The sequence below is a fragment of the Canis lupus genome, chromosome 13, assembly GCF_003254725.2.
Source record: "Canis lupus dingo isolate Sandy chromosome 13, ASM325472v2, whole genome shotgun sequence".
NCBI lineage: Eukaryota > Metazoa > Chordata > Mammalia > Carnivora > Canidae > Canis > Canis lupus.
The window spans coordinates 7,783,806-7,805,787 of NC_064255.1; positions in this window are offsets into that span (position 1 = coordinate 7,783,806).

Genomic DNA, 21,982 nt, shown 5'->3' on the forward strand with positions numbered 1-21,982 from the left:
AGATGAGGTTTCCAGAGTAAATTGCTACTATCTCTGATCGCCGCTGGATGGCCACCCTGTGCCCTCCAAGATTCTTCAGTGACCAGGTTGATTCCTTTTACTCAGAACTAGAGGTATTCCCTGGGGGCATGTGTGCCAAGGCCCAGGAGAGCTTCCTGCTCTGAGAAACAGGGGAGAGAAGAGCCCCAAAACTGACATATATCCATGAGACTCAGAGCTCATGAGAGTGGCTAAAAGTGGGAATCAGAGAAAGCTTTCTCTTCACCCAGTGGTAACCTGCAGGATGCAGAGGTGTGGCAGGGACCCTAATTACAGATGGGGGAGACTGCACTGTTTACAGCCTGCATCCACACAATCTCTCCCCACCCCCACATCATGCAACCTAGGAGTAGGGGGTGAAGGAGAGAGGCTGGAATGATATCTGTCATTCCAGAATATCATTCGCAGTCAATACCCAAGGGGATAGTGAGGATAAAGCAGTATGGAAGGATGGGCTATCTCACTAACATTCCCCTCTCCATACTCCATCCCTAGGTAATGCTGTGCCCGGAGAACAACATGGACAAATGGGCATATCCCATTAAAGTCCCTGATCAAGTCTGTCTATTAGGAGCATTCCAGCAGGGTGGTACCAGGAGTCAGGTGGTGGGGAAGGACCTAGAAACTGTGGTGTTCACCATACCTCAGCAATAGTAGGCCCCCGCTGGGAGAGGGTAGCAACTTCCTAGCAACCTTTGGTAGGAACTGCAGAAAGATGGAGCAGAGAGACAGTCACTGGCTCTGCTCTCGGGGTCACCTCTAGGCTGTGTGGCCAGAATAGATCAGCACCTGGGTTATCTGGGCAGGGACAGTGCTTCACTCAAGGAAGAGATGCATACTGGTTTTGGGGTAAGTGGTTTCATGGTGCTTAGGGTGGTGCTTTCCTTGTTTCCAGAGTAACTGATTTAATGTGGCTACACCACACGATCACCAAGAAGGAGGAAGACCTCCACCCCTCTCTCCAGCCTGAGTGTTCAGGACTCTCTACCTCTCTCCCATCCATGGGCAACTTCTACCTCTTCCTCAAAAGCGGATAGCTCTGCTGACTACTGGCCTTCAACATTCTTCCTCTGTTTGGAACACTCATTCTTTTCCATGTCCTATCCCCACTCCTTCCTCAGGTCTCAGCTTAAATCCCCCTTGGCTCTGTCAAGCCCCCTTCCCACAACCCCTACACCCATAGGTGAGAGGCTGCCACCATATGCTCCTGGAGTGCTTGTTCATTGTCTATCTTCTCTGTTGAATTGTTAACATCTTAAAAGGCAAGGATCACCCCTGTTTTGCTCATCCCTTTATTCTCAATGCCTGCTACAATGCCTGACACAGTAGGTTCTTAATATATATTTATTGCCTGACCGATTTCAGTTTACAATATGCTTAGGGAACAGGTTTGAGCCAAAGTTATGAGCTAGTTTACAATCATTAATACAGGGCCTGCTTTATTAGGGATGAGACTGTAACAGGATTACAAACATTTTTGCTGATGGAAAGGGGAGTAAGGAGCAGAAGAGTGGGCCATGGGCCATTCCCCATACGGAACTAACCTGTGCTATTGACAGAGCCTGTGCTCCATCATGGCCAGTGGCTCTAAAACAGAAAACAGGACAAGCCCTCCTATCACTGCTCCCTGCTCTGGGAGGCCATGTCAGGTCCCTCTGGTGCTGGGAGAGTCATCTGACATCTTAGAACCCAGGACCTGGGAGCCCCAGCTGACAGCCACCTCCAGATGCTAGAGTGTAGAATTCTGATGGTGTGGAGAGGCCATTCTAAGGAATTCCCGTTAGCCTTTCGTTGAAATCAGGGCTCCTGCACACACAGCTGTAAATAAAAAATGATACGGCCCTTGCCAGAAATCATTAACAATAGAATTCAGCCTCTGGTTAAACAATTCTCATTGAAGAACAGCAACAAAAGGTTTTTTGTATTTTGTTCTGAAACCTGATTTCCTGAAATTTCCATCCGAGGGTTCTCATTCTATGTAACAGACCCCGAACTATGTGGAGAGAGCTTCAAGTTGTGACCATAGAGTATTATCTATAATATAACTGAGATACTGCCTTGAACTAATCTAAAAGGAAAATGGGAATTATTAATTATTTTGAAGGAGAAGTAAGGATGTTTTTCTCTAATTATATAGTGATTATTAATTACAGGGAGTATATTTATAAAAACCATCTAAAATAGAACTCTGCTAAAAATAGCTCATTTATCTATCACATTTAACTCACTTTCCCATTCCCAAATACTGCTTCCATAGGCTATTAATTCATGTGGCAGCCAGACATTATAAATGTACATTGAAGAAAAATCCAGTTTTAAAAGTCTCTGTCCTGCAAAAAAGACCCAGCCGACTTTAATGATGGTCAGAAAGAAATGTCACCCAAATTCTTAGCTCTTCTGCTCTAGACTAGAACCTTGGAGCATCTGTTCTATTAATTTATTAATTTGGGTTGATATCATGACAGTGGTTTAAGTTTTGCTCTTGGCCGAATTTCTCATTTTCAAATTGTTGTCAGTTGAATTCATGTGCTGGATGATTCGCAGGATATAAACAACCAACTCAGTTGCTTTGTTTGGTTCTTAAATCACTTCCCTATTTTTAGATCATTACCATATTTGAGAAGAATAGGTTACCTTTGAAGTCTTGTGCACATGGCAGCCTGAGGTGTCAGCAATTAAGGCTAAATAGCTAACTCGAGTTCATTTGATGGATAGAAGTATGGGACTAGTTGTGTATGACATCTAACTCAGTGAGTTTTTCCCCCCTGAGAATACATCCCATTTAATAGCTTTAGCCCAGACAAATTTAGTGATATTTGAAGCCCCTGCCCTTCTTACCTAGTAAGGGACTATATGGTGACATCCCCGTCCTGCCCACTGGTCTGTGCTCTGTAACTTGAAGCTACCTGCAACTGGTTGTGTTGGTGTGTGATCTCCTCAGAAGCTGTGCCATGTCCTTACAAGTAAAGCCGCAGTGCCCAACTCTCTTTAGCACCATTCCAAGTCAGTTTGCCAGGAAAAACGATTGACTCATGGAAAGAGACCTTATGTTAAAAGCAAAAGACAGTACTGAAAGTTTATCCAAGAAGGTCCCTATACACAAATCACTTTGAAATGAATATTTGTATCTCAGACACTGTGTGTTTCATGTACTGAAAATATAAAGACCTATGGAAATGACACATACCCTACCAGTGTATACTTCTTAACTGAACATTTCTGTATCCTACAATAGCGAGTTTATCCTTATAAGACAGCTTTTTGTCCTCCAAGGTATCGCTGGGATAGAATGTTAGTTCTCAACCATGAATGATTTTGTCTCTTAGGGGACCTTTGGCAGTGTCTGTCTCATCTGGAGGCTTGCTACTGGCATCTAGTGGGTGGAGGTGAGGATGCTGCTAAAAATCCTGCAATACACAGGATGGCCCTGCATAATAGAATTATCTGGCCCAAAAATGTCAATAATGCCAAAGCTGAGAACCCCTGGGTTAGAGAACTTATTTCTTTTTTTTTTTTTTAATGATAGTCACAGAGAGAGAGAGAGAGAGGCAGAGACACAGGCAGAGGGAGAAGCAGGCTCCATGCACCGGGAGCCTGATGTGGGATCCGATCCCGGGTCTCCAGGATCGCGCCCTGGGCCAAAGGCAGGCGCCAAACCGCTGCTCCACCCAGGGATCCCAGAGAACTTATTTCTAATTGATTTAAATTTTCTCCCTATTGACCTCAACATTATTTACTGTTTTAAATCATTTTCTTCTTTTTTAGATCATTTTCTTGAGTCTAAGAATGACTAAATTTAGTACAGAATTTTATCAAAATTCCCTACAGCACATCCAAGATGAATTGATATTACAAGTGTAACAAACATAATACACATTATGAGTTTATTCCTAGGTGAGACTGTGTCTCCATGTCTTTTGCATACTTAATGAGGAAAGACTGAAAAGGAATAAGGTATTAGTTTTCTACTGTTGCCATAGCATGTTACCACAAACTTAGTGGCCTAAAGAACACAGATTTATTGTCTTATAGGCTGGAGGTCAGAAGCCTAACATAGGTTTCACTGGAGTAAAGTCAAGGTGTTGGCAAAGCTGCATTTCTTACCAAGGCTCTAGGGGAGAACCCATTTCCTTGCCTCTTCCAACTTCTGTAGGCTGACCATATTCCTTTGCTTGTGGCCCCTTTCTTTGCAACAAAACAAGTTATGTTGCAAGTCTCTGCCCTCTCTTCTGTAGTCACGTCCACCTCTCAATATAGCTGGGGAAGTTTCTCTATGAGTAAGGACCTTGGTAATTACATTGAGCCTGTCCATCTAATCCAGGATAATTTGCTCATTTCAAGGTTTTACTTAATCACATTTGCAAAGTCTTTTTTGCCATGTAAGGTAACAAACACATTCAAAGGTTCCAGGGATTAGGAATAGACATCTTTGGAAGACATTATCCTACCCATCACAGAATTGTGCTAATTTTGGCAACAGCTCACTTCCGTTGGGTCCTATAAATTGGAGACCAGCTAAAGAACATGAACTTTGGGAAACATGCTTATCAGCCATCACAGAATTGTCTTGTAAGCAGCTCAGCCACAACCTGGTAGATAGGAATAGGTTTGCATCTGAAGGAAATGTGCATTTCCTTTGTCAGTCGTTCTGGAAAGCAGTCACTCCTGAGTGAGCTTTAGAACAGGGTGAGGGAAATACTTCCTTCTCTTTCTGAAGCCTGGGCTCCCTTTGGTCTAGATGTGGAGGTGTGAGGTACCTGGAGCATGAACAGTGGTTGGGTATAGGATAAATCCTTAGCTCTGAGCAAATGGCGTGGGATAGAGGACGTGATGTAAACCTGTTTTGCAAAGGACCTGTAAGAAGCCAAGAACTGTGCAGTATCTTTGAATTATTCTTAAAATAGTCTCATTATGATTTTTAAAATACTAGCTAATTTCTACAGCATTGTGACAAGTAAAGGGGAAGGGCTTGTGGCACACCTGGGGATGGCTCTCCTGGGATGAAAAGAAGCAGTTTATAGGGTCAGGAATCAGATGAGTGGTCAGGGGAGGACTTGGGGAACATACAAAATGCTGAGATACTCAGAAGCTGTTAAAAGAAGAAAACGTGTGCTGGAGACTGAATCTACACCCCACCCCCAGAATCTGTTATGTTGAAATCCTGACTCCTACAGACGTACAGATCTTGTTCAATTTTTAATAGGGTTATATCCCAATAAATCCATCACAAGTTGAAAATATGAGTTGAAAATGCATTTAATGCAGCTAGCCTACCAAACATCACAACTTAGCATAGCCAACTTTAGACTTGCTCAGAACACTTACATTAGCCTACAGTTGGGTAAAATCAGCTAACACAAAGCCTATTTTATAACAAAATGTTGAATATCTCATATAATTTACTAAAGACTGTATTGAATGTGGAAAACAGAATGGTGGCATGGGTACAGAATGGTTGTAAGTGTATTAGTAGTTTACCCTCGTGATCACGTGGCTGACTGGGACCTTTCTGCATTTGAGTCTTCTCACTTTGACACTCAAGCTGTGTTGGAAAACACAGGGTGGCTGAGTTCCCCGGGTGGCTTTCAGGATCTCCAGCCCCCACTCACTTGTGTGTCTCACACTCAAGGAGCTCTGTCCCCTCACCCCAGCACCTGTTCTAACCAGCTCCGTGGTGTAAAGTGTACACCCTTCATTCCCTCCCACTAGCACTGCAGCCAGTCTAAGCTACAGATTTTAAGAGATGTTCCCAGGACTTTGGGAACTCACTCAAGACAGTGATGGTTATTTTGGATGCTATGATCTATATTTATAGAAAGATTTCTGGACCACTCAAGTTCCTTGACCAAAATCAGGAACATCTTGGGATTTATTAAATTCTAGCACAGAAGATAGCACAGATATCAGAATATTGTGTGGAAGTGATGCTTTTACTTTGGTCTGATTTCATTGATGTATGCAACCAGTTTCCAATAAGGTGCTAGAATGAGGAAAAAAAAAAAAAAAGACCCTCCAGCATGGAGAGAGAGGGTCCTGTAGCATATCGCTAGCCTGGGAAAAGATCCAAATTCAAAATTCCAGGTATGTTTCCCCATCATTTTCACACCATGGTAAAGTTGAAAAATTGTAAGTCAAATCATCAAAAGTCAGAGACCATCTGTAGTAATAAAAGGTGGGGCCTTTGGAAGGTGATTAGGTCATGAAAGCAGAACTCTCATGAACAGGATTGATGCCCTTATCAAAGAGGACCCAGAGAGCTCCCTCACCCCCTTGCTTCATGTGAGGACACAGAGAAAAGACAGTAGGCTGTGAGCCAGGAGGAGTGGCTCTCAGAAGACTGAATTTGCCAATGCCCTGATCTTGGACTTCAAGCCTCCAAGATTCTGAAAAATAAATTCCTGTTGTATATTTATAAACCATTTATTCTGTGGTTTTCTGTTATAGAGGCTAAGATAACCTAGAAACGTTGCACATCAAAAGGATAAGAGGGTTCCAACTATAATAGTTTGAATATAAAAATGGGAAATGTGACCTCCCAGGTGCTGAAGCTTGGCATATTTGTATAAAAATCTGCTTTACAGTAACCAGCACAAGATTAGAGAGCATTTTGGCATAAATATGACATTTTTCATTCACATAAAATTCTCTTACATCACAAGATTGAACAATATAGTGCTGTGGAGATGATACCAAGTTTTTTTTGTTTTGTTTTGTTTTGTTTTGTTTTTTTGCAGGTATGGATTGAGATAGGGCTTGTAGAATCAACCTTGGAATTTTCATATGAAGATTGGCTTTTGTGTCTCGTGTCTTTGCTCTGCACATTGTGCCTGAATAAGCTCATCCACTCCTAGCTTTATCCACTATCACATGTTTGGTTCTGGCTGGGATACTTAAACACTATCTTTCTTCCCTGTTGGAAACCATAGCTCCTGCCCTCAAAGAATTGAATGTAGCATGTTTATTTCCCCTTTGTAGCCACAGATACCCAGCACCATGCCTTGGAAAATTGATTGATTTATTTATTTTTTGCTAAATAACCATGAAAGTTACTATTCTCACTAACCAGCTGAGACCTTAGTCACCTCACTTTATTGAGCCTCAGTTTCTTCACCCAAAATGAAGAGTGTGGAAATTTAAGTCTAAGGTAATTTCTGACTCTAATATTTTATATTTCTTTCAGTGTGTAAAGTGTTGCTTCAACCAGTGATGGTTTTTCCTACTCTTTTCTTTTTGAAAAGTAGAAATGTCTTCTGGTAAAGTGTCAGATATTTCAACTGACAGCTAACTAAGCTGGTAGGATGTCTTGAGATACATATAATATATATGTATATAACATATACACATATATACACACACACATTTGGTTCTTTCCATAATTATCAGTTCCTGCTATGTCTATACAACATAAAATGCATTGAAAATTAATTCCATCTCTGTGCTTTGTCAGGCAGAATCAAATAAAAGAGTTTCTGGATTCTACCTAAGAGATTTGGCCAAAATGATGCATGGGATGAGGCCCCGATCTTTTATCATTTCCTTCTACCTTGCAGTCTCCTTAAGCTTCTTAGATTTGTGTATCTGGCTCTAGAGAGTCCATTGTCCTGGTCTGAACCCCTTGGATCTCCAACTCTCCCACTTATCCTTCAAAGGAAATGCTGAGGTTGTGTGCTAAAAAGTTTCTTAAGTGCATTTTCCCCCAGGAACAAGAGCAGCTGCCTTTCCTCCAACCCATGGGTTGAACTCTGACATGCAGGAGATGACAGAAATATACTGGCTTACAAATGCCAATGCCCAAGGCCACCACAGGGATGCAGAATTTACCTGCCAGAGCATTTGACACTTGCGTCAGGAAAAAGCAACAGCTGAGAAAAGCTCTGTGAAAAATACTTTGTCACATATGTGAGAAAGGCTGTCCAGATTGTAAATCAGTAGGATGTCTGTTTTGTCCAGCTAATGCTCCCAAGGGCGGAAGAAATGGGATTTTCTCAGCTCATTTAGTCCTTGTGTGGAAATGATCACATACCAATGATGAGGGAGTAATTTTTCATCATGAGATAAAAAGGCCTTTGGTTTCTTGTCCTTAGAAGGTTGGCTAAGGCTGGGACACAAGTTGTTCCTAGGTGTGTACTTCTGTATGTAGTCCCTTCTTCACATTTGATAGTAAAGGTCACAAGCTTTGAGCATGTCCAGAGATCAGCTCTTTTTTCAGACTATCATGACAGTGGTATTCAAATGCCCTTCCCTTAGCTCTGACTCCTTGAAGCTCTTAGAAGGCTTTTACTTTCATTTCTGATGGTGTTCAGGCTCCTTTAGATGCTGACAGGAAGTAAGTTACAGATATTGCTGATAAACAAAACCTTTTGGGTTTAAACGGTAATGAACTAAAGCAAAACAGGAGGGCAGAGCCATTTGCCCAGATGTAGTTATACATGGGTAAATGTGTGCAACAGTGTGTCATTGAGAGGACAGTTCTCTGCTCAGGAAGTTAGGACAGCTAACTGGAGACCTGCCTCAGAACTACTCAAATGGACCTGAAATTCTGGATGTGACCCCTTTGAACCTAAAGACTCAAGTAGCACCATTTAAGTAGTAGTTTAACTTTCCAAAAACAATCCAGACTCCCAAAAAGGAATCTAGGAAAAATGGAAATATTTTATTTATGCTATTTTGAGAAGATTCATAGGCGAATCAAATAGTACACAGTAATATTTATTAAAATATCCATTTTTCTATCCAATTATCTAGCTTCTCCAAAACCTACCCATAGTCCCACCTCCCAGTCTGAAACATTCTGTGTCCTTGGCAATCGTTGTCATCTAGGCACAAAGGACAAAGCTGTTTTCTCATTAGAAGGTAGATTCCAGGGCAACCCAGGTGGCTCAGCAGTTTAGTGCCGCCTTCAGCCCAGGGTATGATCCTAGAGACTGGGATCGAGTCCCACGTCAAGCTCCCTGCATGGAGCCTGCTTCTCCCTCAGCCTGTGTCTCTGCCTCTTTCTCTCTGTGTGTCTCTCATGAATAAATAAATAAAATCTTAAGAAAAAAAGAAGGTAGATTCCACACTAAACTCACTATAAGACTTCAGATAAGAAAGGGAAGGAGTAAGTAGGAATAGGAAATTTGATTACTCCATGAAAACTACTGTATTAGGACAACAGTTCTCAAATTTGTCTAAGAGATACCATAAGACCCTCAGATTTTATGATACTTTTCAGAACACCATGAAAAAAAACCAGACTCCTTAATTCTGTTATGTGAACTGAGAGCATATAATGTGAAATCACAAACTTGAGCATATCTGTCCATGAAATAAAAAATCACCAAACCCCACGTGGTTAGTTTCTTCCTAGGTTTCCTCATTTAAAATTTATTACTTTTATCCCCCCTTGTGTTTTTGGACACTAGCACTTGAGAGCAGAAGTGCAGAATGGACACTAAAAAGCATAATACAGATACATGAAAGATGAAGTTGAATTTGAGAACACAATCATCTTTTAAATTAATGTTTTGTACAAATTGGGAAGGACTATCAGCATTTTATATGTCAGTACAATATTTTCTCTCCAGCTTAAAACATAGCTGAATTGCATGGGAAAGTACTTTCTTTGCTAACCATTGCGCTGGGTTCTAGGGAGCATATCTAGGGATACGAAGGAAGCTTCTATCCTAAAGACAGAGACAAAGGAAAGCCTTATTTCTTTAGCTTTATTTTTCCCTCTTCTAGGCTACTTCTATATTATTTAGCCTGCTTTCCTTTATTTTTTTTCTAATCCTTTTTATTAAATGGGAACTTTCCATCTGATCTGATCTATGTACTCTGTAGCTTTTCTTTGGTAGCACTCTTCTTGAAACTGCTGTGATATGAATATTTGTGTCCCTCCAAAATTCATACATTGAAATCCAAAACTCCAAGGTGATACAATTAAAAGGTGGGGGCCTTGGGAGGTGATGAGGTCGTGAAGGTGGAGTCCTCATAAATATGATTAATGTTAGGATGCCTGGGTGGCTCAGTGGTTGAGCGTCTGCCTTCAGCTCAGGTCGTGATCCCAGGGTGCTGGGATGGAGCCCACATCAAGCTCCCTGCAGGGAGCCCTCTGTCTATGTCTCTGCCTCTCTCTCTCTCTCTGTGTCTCTCATGAATAAATAAATAAAATCTTTAAAAAGTGTAAGATTAATGTCATTATAGATGGGACCCCAGAGAGCTCTGCCTCACTTCTACCACCATGTGAAGTTAATGCACTGGAGTGTGCCATCTGTGAACAGAAAACTGGTCCTCAGTGGACACCAAATTTGCCAGGGCCTTCCTCTTGGACTTCCCAGCCTCCAGAACTGTGAGAAATAAACCTCTGTTGTTCATAAGCCACCTGGTTCATGGTGTGTTATTATAGCAGCCTCTCTTCACTTCCAGGACATCACTTTTTACAGATTCTCATCTTACATTTCTGTTTGTGTCTTGGTGGCTCCTTGCCCCATATCTGTCCATTAGAGGTCAGTTGCTCCAAATCTGGCCACATTTCATACATTTTTCCTGGTCAGTCTCATTCATTTTTATATTTTCTCTAATATCTTTATGGTGACAACTCAATTTCCATCCAGGTTTAGATTATTCTTTCAACTTTCAGATCCATGTCTCTACTTGCTCACATACATTGTGATATTTTAGTCATATAACAAATACTTAGGGTGCCAACAACAGGACAATAAACAGCAGTTTCGTTGCTCTCAAATTGTTCATGGTTTCTTGTAGGAGGCAGTTTTCTTGACTGCCATCTCTAAAATGTGAAATCCTTGGAAATAGAAATTGTTTTATGTCCAAGTTCTACCAGGAACTGGCATATTAAGATGCTCAAAATGTGTTCACTGAATTAACCCATGAATCATAGACACTTGAGGTCAAATGAAACCTTCCAGTCAACCACTATCCCAATTCGATATTTGATTCTCCTCTAAAATATACCAATGACTGGTCACCCAGTTTCTGCTGGCATTGGAAGGTTACTGTTTGTAATTGGTGTGGATAGACTCCATGCACTATGGCTTTCCTAGATGTCTTCTTTCATTCTGAGAAGAGCCTGGGAAAAAGCCTATGATATGTGAACAGAAGGAAAAAGAAATGACCATTATGCAATGAGGAAGTCATATAAACAGGTTAGAAAAGGGGATGGCACTATTGACCTCAGGTAGCACCTATTCCAAAGAGAGGGTCAATAGGTACAGCTGTTTCACTTTTGCCAATTTTGCCCTCCACATTAGACACGTGCCTTTCATTTACGTTAATAGGAGCCATATGTGCACAGTTGATGGCGGTACTTATCGCTCAGGAAGCAAAGTGCTGAGTTCCTGCCACCCACCTACATCTGTGGCTTTATAAGCCACCCACAAATGAAAAACAAACATGCTGCTGGCATAGTAGGAAACCGTGGTACTTTGACAAAACCAACCAGAAAGAAAAAGAGAAGTGGGGCGTGGAGATTCTGTGCTGGCAGGCTGCTCGAGCATCACAGGTGAGATCCTAAATTCACCGTCCACGTGGCACTTTGCCAAGGTCTTTGGCTGAAACATTATGGAGGATATTTCTGAGACTTTTCTATCTGGGAACGAAGCACAGTGCTCATGGTTAATAAAGATAGCTATTCATTCGTTTATCGAACAAATGCTTGTTTGAGTTCCTAGGGGTTGTCTGCTAAAATATGATAACCCTTCCCATAGTACCAGGTTGGAGTTTTAAAGAAGAAACTATTATAGTGATAGGGGCGGGGAAGATGGTGGAGGAGTAGGGCCCTCACCTCACCCGTCCCAGCAACTTACCTAGATAACCTTGAGATTTAACGAGAGAACAGCTGGAACGCTACAGAGAGAAAGGTTTTCGCTTCTAACAAGGTAGGAAAGTGGGAAAAGAAGGAGGAGGAGAAGAAGGAAGAAGGAAGAAGAAGAAGAAAAGAAGAAGAAGAAGAAGAAGAAGAAGAAGAAGAAGAAGAAGAAGAAGAAAAGAAGAAAAGAAGAAGAAGAAGAAGAAAAGAAGAAGAAAAGAAGAGAAGAAGAAAAGAAGGAAGAAGAAGGAAGAAGAAGAAGAAGAAGAAGAAGAAGAAGAAAAGAAGGAAGAAGAAGAAGGAAGAAGAAAAGAAGAAGGAAGAAAAGGAAGAAGAAAAGAAGAAGGAAGAAGAAGAGAAGATGAAGGAAGAAGAAGAGAAGAAGAAGAAAGAAGAAGAAGAAAAGAAGAAGGAAGAAGAAGAAAAGAAGAAGAAGGAAGAAGAAGAAGAAGAAGAAAGAAGAAGAAAGAAGAAAAAGAAAGAAAGAAGAAAGAAGAAAAGAAAGAATAAAGAAGAAGAAGAAGAAGAAGAAAGAAGAAGAAAGAAGAAAAAGAAAGAAAGAAGAAAAGAAAGAATAAAGAAGAAGTAGAAGAAGAAGAAGTAGAAGAAGAAAGAAGAAGAAGAAGAAGAAGAAAGAAGAAGAAGAAGAAGAAGAAGAAGAAGAAGAAGAAGAAGAAGAAGAAGAAGAAGAAGAAGAAGGAGGATGGGGGGTCGGGGCCCTGCGAGGAGCCAGGCTAAGGCCGGGAGGGCCCGGGAGAAGCGGGAACTTGAACGATCCCAGGAGTCTTCCCGCCGGGAGGGCGCTCACAGGGAGCTCGGGCAGGACCGCAGGAGGGCAGCGGAGCCCCCAGGTTCCCGGGGCCACTAGCAGGAGGGCGCCCGGGGGAGAGCGGGCAGAGCTAGGGGAAGGGCTGGAGCCGCGCCGGGGGGCCTCGGGGAGGAGCCGGGGGGCGGGCGGGGGCTCCGGGCGGAGGGGGCTGCACCTGCTGCCTTCGGGAGCCGCGGCCCGGGGAGCGCGATTCCAGCGGCGCAGGCCCCGGAGCCCAGGGCGCGGGGGAAACAGCCCGGGACCCTGCCTCCCCCGGGACAGGCGGGGGCAGGGAGGGCCCAGGACAGACGCTCCTGTCCCGGGGCCCCCGAGCTGTGCAGGTCAGCGCCCTCCGCCCCCGGAGCATCCAGGCCCCTGCGGACTGGTTGCTGTGATGGTTACTGGGGAGCTGACTCCAGGGCTGGGGAGCTGGCTGCCGCCAGTGGTGGTGTCCCTCCTGGTGTCACCCTGTGCCTGGGAGGGAAGGGGCGCCAGGGAACAGGAGCCTCGGGGTACACAGCTCTGACTGAGCCAGCACCCGGCAGGGGGCGGGGCATCTCCCCAGGTGCACACACCTGAGAGTCAGCACAGCAGGCCCCTCCCCCAGAAGACCATCTGGAAGGACAGGGGAAAAGCAAGTTATTGACCAAGCAGTGCTGGAAAGCTCCAGGGGAAGTCGAGGGATTTATAGTATATAGAACCAGAGGATACCCATCCTTGGTTTTTTTGTTTTGTTTTGGTTTTGGTTTTGGTTGTTTTTTTCCCTTTCTTTCCCTTTTTTTTTTTTCCTTCTTTTTTCCAGGACAACTTGTTTTTAGCCACTCTGCACTGAGAAAAATGACTAGAAAGAAGAACTCACCACAAAAGAAAGAATCAGAAACAGTCCTCTCTCCCACAGAGTTACAGAATTTGGATTACAATTCCATGTCAGCCAATTCAGAAGCACAATTATAAAGCTACTGGTGGCTCTAGAAAAAAGCATAAATGATTCAAGAGACTTCATGACTGCAGAATTTAGATCTAATCAGGCTGAAATTAAAAATCATTTAATGAGATGCAATCCAAACTGGAGTTCCCAACGACGAGGGTTAATGAGATAGAAGAAAGAGTGAGTGACATAGAAGACAAGTTGATGGCAAGGAAGGAAGTTAAGGAAAAAAAGAGAGAACAAAAGATCATGAGGAAAGGTTAAGGGAAATAAATCACAGTCTCCGAAGGAAAAATCTACATTTAATGGGGGCTCCAGAGGTTGCTGAAAGGGACAGACCCAGAAAGCATATTTGAACAAATCATAACTGAGAACTTCCCTAACTTGGGGAGGGAAACAGGCATTCAAATCCAGGAAATAGAGAGATACCCCCAAAAATCAATAAAAACCATTCAACACCCCAACATTTAATAGTGAAACTTGCAAATTCCAAAGATAAAGAGAAGATCCTTAAAGCAGCAAGAGACAAGAGATCCCTAACCTATATGAGGAGAAGTATTAGGTTAACAGCAGACCTGTCCACAGAGACCTGGCAGGCCAGAAAGGGCTGGCAGGATATATTCAGGGTCCTAAGTGAGAAGAACATGCAGCCAAGAATAGTCTATCTAGCAAGGCTCTCATTCAGAATAGAAGGAGAGATAAAGAGCTTCCAAGATAGGCAGAAACTGAAAGAATGTGTGACCACCAAACCAGCTCTGCAAGAAATATTAAGGGGGACTCTGTAAAAGAAAGAGGAAGTCCAAAGAAACAATCCACAAAAACAGGGACTGAATAGGTATCATGATGACACTAAATTCATATCTTTCAGTAGTAACTCTGAACGTGAATGGGCTTAATGACCCCATCAAAAGGTGCAGGGTTTCATTGGATAAAAAAGCAAGACCCATCTATTTGCTGTCTACTAGAGACTCATTTTAGACATAAGGACACCTACAGCCTGAAACTGAAAGGTTGGAGAACCATTTATCATTCAAATGGTCTTCAAAAGAAAGCAGGGGTAGCCATCCTCATATCAGATAATAAAGTTTATCCCAAAGACTGTATTAAGAGATGAAGAGAGACACTATATCATATTTAAAGGATCTATCCAACAAGAAGATCTAACAATCATGAATATTTATGCCCTGAATGTGGAAGCCACCAAGTATATCAATTAATAACCAAAGTTGAGCCATACTTAGATAATAATACACTAATACTGGGTGACTTCAACACAGCACTTTCTGTAAATGACAGATATTCTAAGCACAACATCTCCAAAGAAACAAGACCTTTAAATGATACACTGGACCAGATGGATTTCACAGATATTTATAGAACTTTACATCCAAACGCAACTGAATACACATTCTTCTCAAATGCACATGGAACTTTCTCCAGAATAGACCATATACTGGGTCACAAATCAGGTCTTAACCAATACCAAAAGATTGGGATTGTGCCCTGCATATTTTCAGACCATAATGCTTTGAAACTAGAACTAAATCACAAGAAGAAATTGGGAAGAAATTCAAACACGTGGAGGTTAAGGACCATCCTGCTAAAAGATGAAAGGGTCAACCAGGAAATTAGAGAAGAATTAAAAAGATTCATGGAAACTAATGAGAACGAAGATACAACTGTTCAAAATCTTTGAGATACAGGAAAAGCAGTCCTGAGAGGGAAATACATTGCAATACAAGCATCCCTCAAAAAACTGGAAAAAACTCAAATACAAACGCTAACCTTGCACCTAAAGGAACAGGAGAAAGAACAGCAAATAAAACCTACACCCAGCAGAAGAGGAGAGTTAGTAAAGATTCGAGCAGAACCCAATGAAATAGAGACCAGAAAAACTGGAACAGATCAACAAAACCAGGAGTTGGTTTTTTTGAAAGAATTAGTAAGATACATAAACCATTAGCCTAATTAAAAACAAAAGAGAAAAGACTCAAAATAATAAAATCATGAATGAAAAGGGAAAGAGCATCACCAATACCAAGAAATTACAAATGATTTTAAAAATATTAGCTATATGCCAATAAATTAGGCAATCTAGAAGAAATGGATGTATTTCTAGAAAACCACAAACTACCAAAACTGGAACAGGAAGAAATAGAAAACCTAAATAGGCCAATAACCAGTGAGGAAATTGAAGCAGTCATCAAAAACCTCCCAAGACACAAAAGTCCAGGGCCAGATGACTTCCCAGGGGAATTCTATCAAACGTTTAAAGAAGAAACAATACCTATTCTACTAAAGCTGTTCTGAAAGAAAGGGATGGAATACTTCCAAACTCATTCTATGAGGCCAACATCACCTTAATTCCAAAACTAGACAAAGACCTCACCAAAAAAGGAGAATTATAAACCAATATCCCTGGTGAACACAGATGCAAAAATTCTCCACAAGATACTAACCAATAGGATCCAACAGTACATTAAGAAGATTATTCACCATGACCAAGTGGGATTTATCCCTGGGATGCAAGGCTGGTTCAACACTCGTAAAACAATCAATGTGATTGATCATATCAACAAGAGAAAAAAACGAGAACCATATGATCCTCTCAACAGATGCAGAGAAAGCATTTGACAAAACAGCATCCATTCCTGATCAAAACTCTTCGGAGTGTAGGGATCGAGGGAACATTCCTCAGCATCTTAAAAGCCATCTACAAAAAGCCCACAGCACATATCATTCTCAATGGGGAAACACTGGGAGCCTTTCCCCTAAGAACAGGAACAAGACAGGGATGTCCACTCTCACCACTGCTATTCAACATAGTACTGGAAGTCCTAGCCTCAGCAATCAGACAACAAAAAGACATTAAAGGCATTCAAATTGGCAAAGAAGAAGTCAAACTCTCCCTCTTCGCTGATGACATGATACTATACGTAGAAAACCCAAAAGCCTCCACCCCAAGATTGCTAGAACTCATACAGCAATTTGGCAGTGCGGCAGGATACAAAATCAATGCTCAGATATCAGTGGGATTTCTATACCCTAACAATGAGACCAAAGAAAGAAAAATTAAGGAGTCAATCCCATTTACAAGTGCACCTAAAAGCATAAGATACCTAGGAGTAAACCTAACCAAAGAGGTAAAGGATCTATACCCTAAAAACTATAGAACACTTCTGAAAGAAATTGAGGAAGACACAAAGAGATGGAAAAATATTCCATGCTCATGGATTGGCAGAATTAATATTGTGAAAATGTCAATGTTACCCAGGGCAATTTACACGTTTAATGCAATCCCTATCAAAATACCATGGACTTTCTTCAGAGAGTTAGAACAAATTATTTTAAGATTTGTGTGGAATCAGAAAAGACCCCAAATAGCCAGGGGAATTTTAAAAAAGAAAACCATATCTGGGGGCATCACAATGCCAGATTTCAGGTTGTACTACAAAGCTGTGGTCATCAAGACAGTGTGGTACTGGCACAAAAACAGACACATAGATCAATGGAACAGAATAGGGAATCCAGAAGTGGACCCTAAACTTTATGGTCAACTAATATTCGATAAAGGAGGAAAGACTATCCACTGGAAGAAAGACAGTCTCTTCAATAAATGGTGCTGGGAAATTGGACATCCACATGCAGAAGAATGAAACTAGACCACTCTCTTGCACCATACACAAAGATAAACTCAAAATGGATGAAAGATCTAAATGTGAGACAAGATTCCATCAAAATCCTAGAGGAGAACACAGGCAACACCATTTTTGAACTCGGCCACAGTAACTTCTTGCAAGATACATCCATGAAGGCGAGAGAAACAAAAGCAAAAATGAACTATTGGGACTTCATCAAGATAAGAAGCTTTTGCACAGCAAAGGATACAGTCAACAAAACTAAAAGACAACCTACAGAATGGGAGAAGATATTTGCAAATGACATATCAGATAAAGGGTTAGTTTCCAAGATTTATAAAGAACTTATTAAACTCAACAGCAAAGAAACAAACAATCCAATCATGAAATGGGCAAAAGACATGAACAGAAATCTCACAGAGGAAGACATAGACATGGCCAACACGCACATGAAAAAACGCTCTGCATCACTTGCCATCAGGGAAATGCAAATCAAAACCACAATGAGATACCACTTCACACCAGTGATAATGGGGAAAATTAACAAGGTAGGAAACCACAAATGTTGGAGAGGATGCGGAGAAAAGGGAGCCCTCTTACACTGTTGGTGGGAATGTGAACTGATACAGCCACTGTTGAAAACTGTGTGGAGGTTCCTCAAAGAGTTAAAAATAGACCTGCCCTACGACCCAGAAATTGCACTGTTGGGGATTTACCCCAAAGATACAGATGCAATGAAACGCCGGGACACCTGCACCCCGATGTTTCTAGCAGCAATGTCCACAATAGCCAAACTGTGGAAGGAGCCTCGGTGTCCATCGAAAGATGAATGGATAAAGAAGATGTGGTCTATGTATACAATGGAATATTACTCAGCCATTAGAAATGGCAAATACCCACCATTTGCTTCAACGTGGATGGAACTGGAGGGTATTATGCGGAGTGAAATAAGTCAATCGGAGAAGGACAAACATTATATGGTCTCATTCATTTGGGGAATATAAATAATAGTGAAAGGGAATAGATGGGAAGGGAGAAGAAATGGGTAGGAAATATCAGAAAGGGAGACAGAACATAAAGACTCCTAACTCTGGGAAACGAACTAGGGGTGGTGGAAGGGGAGAAGGGCGGGGGGTGGGGGTGAATGGGTGACGGGCACTGAGGGGGACACTTGACGGGATGAGCACTGGGTGTTATTCTGTATGTTGGCAAATTGAACACCAATAAAAAATAAATTTATTATTAAAAAAAAACACAATGAGATACCACCCGACACCAGTGAGAATGAGGAAAATTAACAAGACAGGAAACAACAAATTTTGGAGAGGATGTGGAGAAAGGGGAACCCTCTTACACTGTTGGTGGGAATGTGAACTGGTGCAGCCACTCTGGAAAACTATGTGGAGGTTCCTCAAAGAGTTAAAAATAGAACTGCCCTACGACCCAGTACTTGCACTGTTAGGGATTTACACCAAAGATGCAGATGCAGTGAAATGGCAGGACACCTGCACCCCAATGTTTATAGCAGCAATGTCCACAATAGCCAAACTGTGGAAGGAGCCTCGGTACCCACTGAAGATGAATGGATAAAGAAGATGTGGTTTATGTATACAATGGAATATTACTCAGCCTTTAGAAATGACAAATAACTACCATTTGCTTCGACATGGATGGAACTGGAGGGTATTATGCTGAGTGAAATAAGTCAATCAGAGAAGGACAAACATTATATGGTCTCATTCATTTGGGGAATATAAAAAATAGTGAAAGGGAATAAAGGGGAAAGGAGAGAAAATGAGTGAAAATAACAGTGAGGGGGACAGAACATGAGAGACACCTAACTCTGGGAAACGAACAAGAGGTAGTGGAAAGGGAGGTGGGCGGGGTGTTGGGGTGACTGGGTGACAGGCACTGAGGGGCGCACTTGACGGGATGAGCACTGGGTGATATGCTCTATGTTGGCAAATTGAACCCCAATAAAAATAATAATAGTTTAAAATTTTTTAAAAAACTATTATAGTGCAACATTCTCTATATCTCTAAATTAGATAGTAGTCGGTGGTCAGCAAGAGTGGATTTTAATAATTATAACATTTTTATACAACAAAACACCATTGGCAGAAGTCAGAGAGGGTTATGCCAGTAAGCACTGGCATAGGCTGCTTCCCAAGACCTATGGCTAACTGAAAAAAGAAAGGTTTCAGAACAATATATGTGTAGGCATTTATTCAACAAACTATGGATTCTCTGAAAAACATGACTCTCTTAAAAGCTAAGAAAGTTTGGAATCTATTTGTGCCGGTCAATTTTAGTAAAGCCAAAATAGTTACCTTGTTGAGTCTGTGCCAGAATTTAGGTTCTGGTCAGCGGACCCTAGAATGCTGTACATCTTTGTGGTGATTAGTTTAATACTCTCTTAGTTTGGCTTCTGCCTCAAGATAGCCCAAAGGCCCATATTATCTTTCCCTTGTCCTCAGCCTATAGTCCAATGACTGGCTTTTTTCTGATGGTTTGCTTTGTAGATAGGGAGTTCACAGGTTGGGGTGTTTAAAAGAAGTCTGAGGGAAAAAGTGATTGATTCTTCCTGCTATCTTATCTCCTCCACTTTTAGCCTCAATTCCAACTTTAGCCTGGGCCACAGAATTTAGTATTGCTAACCCTGCAAGTAAAAAACATGAACAGAATCTAAAACTCTTTCAACTACTTGTATGACGAAAAGGTCTTTCTTAGCATGGTTCTATTTTCTTCCCTCTATTTCCAGATGGGCTAGCATGTACAGAACACCATTCAAGAAGTTTGTTTCTTCTTGGGGCTTAGTGAAGGCTACATGGAATAATCAATACACCCCTACATTCTAGAGTTTTCTGAAAACAGCCCCAGTATTTCAGCTTCATTAGGCATGTTATCTGTATCCCAGGTGCAATAGGTGGTGGGTTAACCACCTAATAATAAACATTTTCAACTTCGTAATAGTAGGGAGTATCCTTATTGTCATCCACCCTTCACAGTTCAGCCAACTCCACATTTATGGACTCTTAGAATACCCTGTATCCAAGTATTGGTTTCAGTATTAGCCCTAACTCTTCCAGTTTTAAGAAACAGAGAACTAACTCAAAATACTTTAAGAGCATTTGTCTTCTATATGGGAAGCAGAGTGGGTTTTCTTGAAGCACAGCTGGATTCCATCAAACGCTTAGTAGGTTTGGGATTAACCTCTATGAGTGATGTTGTCACACCCAGATGTTTTATATTCACCCCTGAGTTTTATACTTTGGTCATTGGATTCATTCTCAAGACTTCTTATACTCTCTTTTGGCAACTATGGATTTATATTTCTGACACTGCTATCCTCAGAAGTAAAAGTCTTATGCCCAATAGCACAAACAGTCCTTTTCCATTGCCTCCAATTGGCACATGTGCTTGACCAAGGTAGGTCACTGTGGGCTGCAGATGGTTGGCCAGGGCTGGTGCTCAGTCCTGGAGGCAGATTTGATCAGCTATACGTGAAACACTTGCAAGGAAGATGGGTGATTTCTCAAGGAAAAGTGCTCTCATTCTTAGAATAAGACATTTTAGAATCTGGGCATAAAAAAATAAGGTATCAATGACTAATATCAGAGACAGTAAGCTATTTATAGAAAGAAACATTGATTTAAAAAAAAGGGAGAGAGAGGTGGAAAGTCCCAAGTAGGCTGAATATTTGATAGATGGTGTTTTTGAAAGAGCATGGAGGACATATTAGAAGCATTTGTTATACTGCTGTGTGGGATTGGGGGGCGGACAGCATTTTTAAGCATATTTTGTTGTTTTATGCTGTATAATTTTCTGCAACTTTTCAAGAAATATAAGTAAAACACCTTTTGTCAAGGCGTTTTGGACATATATTTGTACTGCCTCGTGGATGCAATGTGCTAATTCTGGTCTAGAGGGCACCCCTCTTTTTGGGGGTTACATAAAAACACTTAGACACAATTGCCAAGTCTTTAGGGAGAATGACTAGACTAAGGCTAATGCTTGATGCAGAACCTATCTTCAGGCAACAGACAATTTCTCTCCAGAGCTCTTTCTATTCTTAGAGTCTTCTATATTTCTGACTTGCAAGTTTCCTTTTAACACAGATTTAGGGTCCTCTGTAGTGACAAATAGTGCAACAAATAAATGGGAACAGTGGGAGTGGACAGCCCTAAAATTTCAGAAGGCATTGAGAGCAGTTATTCTGGAAACCATGAGGATTTATGATCCATGAAAATAATACGCAGCAAAAAATGCACTGAGTTGTACCTTAGGATGAGGAGGAAGCTTTAAAAATGACCAGTGCCTGCGACCTACCCATAGTGATTTTCATGTAACTGGCCGGGGGTGGGCTTGCCTTGAGCACATGTTAAAAGCTCTCTGGGTGATTCAAATGTGCTGCTCATGCTGAGAACCACTGCTGCCGAGTTTATGCCGTCAAGCATGCACATGAAGGCCATGGTCACAGGAACCGCGTTTGTGGAGAACCCTTGCGCTTTCTCAACCCCCTTGTTATTTAATGAGCTTAAGATGAGAATGCCTAACTGTACTGCTGCTTTTATGAAGTAATGACAGTGTCCAGTAAGTTGTCTGGGTTGGTAGGAGGCATGGCAAAGGTGAACCCAATAATGTACTTCATGATCACATTTCCATGTTGCATTTGGAACAGGTGGCCGAGCTGGTCCAGAGTTGAAGGTGAGCATGTAGATAGTTAAAAACCCGTAGCAAAGGCTTCTGAGACCTGCAAA